General features: G+C 41.6%; 1 protein-coding gene across 6 annotated transcripts in view; it reads left to right on the plus strand.

The window, feature by feature from the left end:
• The first annotated feature begins 4,292 nt into the window (after positions 1-4,292).
• The window catches only part of GRIA4 (glutamate ionotropic receptor AMPA type subunit 4), a 392,211-nt gene continuing 391,996 nt past the window's right edge, over positions 4,293-4,507 (plus strand). For all 6 annotated transcript variants that reach the window (XM_014588766.2, XM_006150932.3, XM_014588767.2 and 3 more), the window contains exon 1: positions 4,293-4,359. The gene's annotated coding sequence lies outside the window, so the exon portion shown is untranslated. The remainder of the gene's footprint in view (positions 4,360-4,507) is intronic.

The raw sequence follows: 4,507 nt of genomic DNA on the forward strand, positions 1-4,507 counted from the left end.
ATATTAATATTAGTGTCAGTGATGATCAGTGAAGGCAATGAAATTTTTTGCAATTATTATTGTCTGTTTTTACATATTTTACATATATTACATTTTTTACATTATGAAATATACATGGTAATGCAGCAGAAAGCTGAGTATTTGTTATCTGTACCCAGTTGTTAAATATTCTTCTGAAAACCTGAGATCCTTTAAGTAGCCCACACTACCTTTCTCAATGGTAGGGATTCCTCTCATTTTCTTTTCGGCTCCCAGACCTCTCATTGCATGGTAAACCATTAACTCCACAGGTTTTAACAAAGACAGCACAGGCTCTGTGATCAGATATCCTGAATTCTATTCCTAGCTCTTGGCTTTATAATTTAGTAGGAATATAGCCTTGAAGAATTTTAACCTTTAGATGGGTTTCCTAATCAATATCCTACTAGAAAGAATTATCTGTTCTAAAATACATTGACATAGTCCAGCTCTGAGTAGCTTTGGAAGGCTTACTTGCTTCTTTTTCCACATCCTCTTCTCGCTATCCCTGGAGGAAAAACTCCTTTTAGACAAATGCTGTGTATTACATACTCATCTCTACCATGCTTTTCTCCCATGTATCTTGGAGATTGCTCAAGGCTGATAATTAGAGACAGTCCTTGTTCAACGTGTGACTCTGTGATTCCCCATTCTACAGAAGGACCGCAGCTTAGTATGTCAGCCTCCTATCAGTGGACATTTCACTTGTTTAATGCTTTACTAAGACAAATAGTACTATGATAAATATCTTTGTGCATGCAAATTTTATAATTCTTCTAGTGTATAATTGGGCTTGAAACCTAAAAGTTTGATTTCATGGTCCAGTGAAAAACTTGCTGTTACTAGTTTAGTTAACGTCATCATTTCTTCCCTCCACTATTTCTATAGCTTCCGCATTTCTCTCCCTGCCTTCAGTCTTACTGTACAGCATTTACCACACCTATGCCAGGATTTCAGGTCTGAAAATGCCAATCTGATCGTCTTATTCCTTTGCTTATAACCTCTCACTGTGTCTATCTTCATGAGATGAGGACAAAACTTCTGAGTGAGACAGTTCATAACCATCCCTTGCTTTGCTTTCTGGTCTCACTTCTAGTACTTTGTTTCTCCAACCTATAATCTACTTAAACTTTTAGCCATGTACAGAAAGGTATGTGTTCTCTCATACCTAGCACATAGTTTTTCCCTACCTGTTAATCTCTCTAAATCCATAAAAATTAAATTTAGATCCTTTCTCTCTTAGTTCTTCCCAAATTCCCTGTAGTCAAAGTTGGACCTCTTGAATTACTTGCATGGCACTCTGTAACTCCCTCTACTGGAGACTCGATTACTTATTTTGGCAACTTTTTATTCATAAAAATTGCCTATTTTGTGCCAGAACTCTGGTGAAAGTTCATAATATTGTTTGAGAACAGAGAAGGTAAGTAACATATCCATGGTAATGCAGCTAGAAAGTAGGGGTTTGTTATCTGTACCCAGATATTAAGTATTCTTCTGAAAGCCTAAGGTCTTTTAGTAGCCCACACTACCTTTCTCAAGGACATGGACTCTTTCAGTTTTCTTTTCGGCTCCCAGACCTCTCACTGCACGGTAAACCATTAACTTTGCAGGTTTTAATGAAGACAGCAGAGTCTCTGAGATCAGATATCCTGATTCTACTCCTAGCTCTTGGCTTTGTCATTTAGTGGGAATATAGCCTTGAAGAAGAATTTTAACCTCTAAGTGTGTTTTCTAATCAATATAACGATACTGATTTTCAGATGATATGTACTGCCCTAGCCAGGCATGCTGATGAGCATTCATACACTTCAGGAATCTTCCAATAACAGCAGAAATTTTAGTGTTTTCACCTTTAAATCTTACGCACTTGGACAGCATGGTAGGGGCTCAGTATATGATAAAGTTATTTGATATATATGTATGCACACATACCATACAGAGAAAAATGTATTGGTACATAGGAAAGTATATATATTTGGAGTTGATCTCTCTCTCTCTCGAGATCTATAGAGAGAGATCAATCTATTTGTGTATCTACGGTGTGTGTGTGTGTGTGTGTGTGTGTATGCACATCATATAGAAAGAATCTAGATTCATAAAGTAAAATAAAGGTTTAAATATTGAAAAAATAAGACATGTTTTAAAACCACTTTATTATTTCGTGAAAACATAGGTGTGTCATCAGTGGCCTTACGAGTCCAGATATCACCCTGGCAGATGACAAGTGGAACTTGTCCTACATCCGTATCATGGTGCAGTTACATCACATGAAAGTCGCAATCTTTCCATTTTGAGAAGAATAAAAGTTAATAATTGCCTTTGTGCACCAGGCAGAGCTTCACCAGGTGCCCAAGTAAGTGATGAATTTAACGGTTTGGTGGGTTTTGAAATTTTAATTTCACTTGCATTTTATGTGGCCTATTTTATTATCTTCTTGTAAGAGAAAAGAGAATGCTGTTATTTATAGCGTTTATTTCTATACAGACAGAAAAGATAAAAAAAATTTCAAATATCACTCAACTTCCAAGACTAAAACTTCACAAACACAAACAACAAATATATGATTTGTGTAATCTCATTACTCACAATTAGGTTGTTTCTGTCACAACAGCCTGCGATAACAAGAACATAGATAAGTTTAAAAAAAAGTGATTTTTAAAAACAAAATTCAGAACTTAGAAAATAAAAAAGCACTGAAGTTTAAACAGAAATTTTTTTAGATGTCATTTACCAACTATAAATACAGGTAATTAATGACAACTAATACAAGGAGGCTGGAAGGGGCGAAGGTAATACATATTTCAAAAGTCTATCAAGTGGGACCTTTGTAAGAATTTTACATTCATCATTCCATTCTCCTTTTTTCTCAAATATCACATCAGACAAATGTAGACACTATATTCTTTTAAAAAATATAATGGGAGAAGCAAACCATTGTAAGTATTTTACATTAATCATTCCATTCTTTTTTTTCAAATATTACATCAGACAAATGTAGACACTATATTCTTTTAAAAAATATAATGGGAGAAATGAACCTAGATTTCCTGATCTTTACAGAGAATCTCTAATGACTGTCTCACACAGCTTGCTGGAATCAGGGGATTGCGTTTAGTATTTACACCGGGAGATCTCACACTACACAGAGATAATCAGATCCCTGTCATTCACTGCCTCTGGGTGTGGCACAGGCTGCCTGGACAGTTAGATGAAATGACAGTTTTAACAGTGACTCTGGAGAGGAAGTGACACCAGAGCCCTAAACCTTTTAGGATCATTCATTTTCATTTTTATTTTCTTTTACTTGGTCAGAACAACAGCAGCGAAGTGTTCAAGTCTTCCTGGAGGTGACAGAGTGAGTCCCCGTGAACCTTCCAGAGCCCCAGTCAAGAAGGGTATGCACGAGAAATACTCTTGTTTTCCTACCAGACACCTGTGCCCACTTCCACAAGCATCACCAGCCCCTGTCATGTCCCTCCTGCTCAGAAATAGGACACAGGACACAGGAAAAGGGTCCTCTGGAACGGGGACAGGAAAGCAGAGCTCATTTAATCACTTTCTACTTTCCACTCCGCATGATTCTTCTATCTTTGCCTCTTGCCTTTCAGAGAACCTATCTGAAATCCCATTTGGTTTTCATTTCTCAGTTTCTCCCATGCACCCCTAGCCCCCACCACCACCTCCCATTTTAGTATCCTTAACTTTATCCACAATTTAGATGAACCTTTTCTTCCCTCCTCCTCCTCGGATGTTTCAACTTCTGACTCTTCCCCACCTTACCTCCTCCAATTCTTTCCTCTTGGGACCCAGCATCTTAGACTCGCCTGGAGTTGCCCCCTGCCCCTCTTTTCTCCTCCTCTCCCTCGCTGAGCTCCTTCACCTCATCCATTCCCGTCTCAGGCTCTCCAGATTCCCGGGTTGTTTGCTGGTGAGAAATCTTTGCTGCAGCAAGGACCGGAGTCCCCCGCGCGCAGCCCAGTGGCAGAAGAGGGCTAGGCTGGGAGGGAAGGCGAGGACCAGAAGGGAGGGAGGCAGGGAGGCAGCCAGTCCTCCCGCGGAGCCTGCAAGGATGCGGCAGGGGCCCGGGGGCACAGGGAGGTACTGACCTCCGGAGCCCCTGATCCGGGCTTGCACACCTGGCCCAGGGGCCAGTTTCCTGCGAAGCGCTGCTGAGAAGCCGAGGCGCCTGGGAAGCCGAGAGGGGCCCTGGGGGTGCCCATCCCCAGAGTCGGTACCTCTGCGAACCAGAGAAGAAGAGAAGAGGCAGTCAGAGAGTGGAAAGGAGAAGGAAAAACCTGTCTCCGGACTGGCTCCGGAGCGTCGAGAGCCTGGGGCGCTCCGGTGAGCACCCAAGGGGTGAAGGCTGCGGCGGTGGGCGAGGGGCATGCGGAGGGAGTGCGCGCTCAGGGAGGGGACGCTAGGAGGACAACAGCGGGGCTCAGGCTGGTGCAGACTTGGGGGGAAGGGGGAAGGGGAAGGGGGGGGGCGG

The sequence above is a fragment of the Tupaia chinensis genome, unplaced genomic scaffold (assembly GCF_000334495.1).
Source record: "Tupaia chinensis unplaced genomic scaffold, TupChi_1.0 Scaffold000311_2, whole genome shotgun sequence".
Taxonomy (NCBI): domain Eukaryota; kingdom Metazoa; phylum Chordata; class Mammalia; order Scandentia; family Tupaiidae; genus Tupaia; species Tupaia belangeri.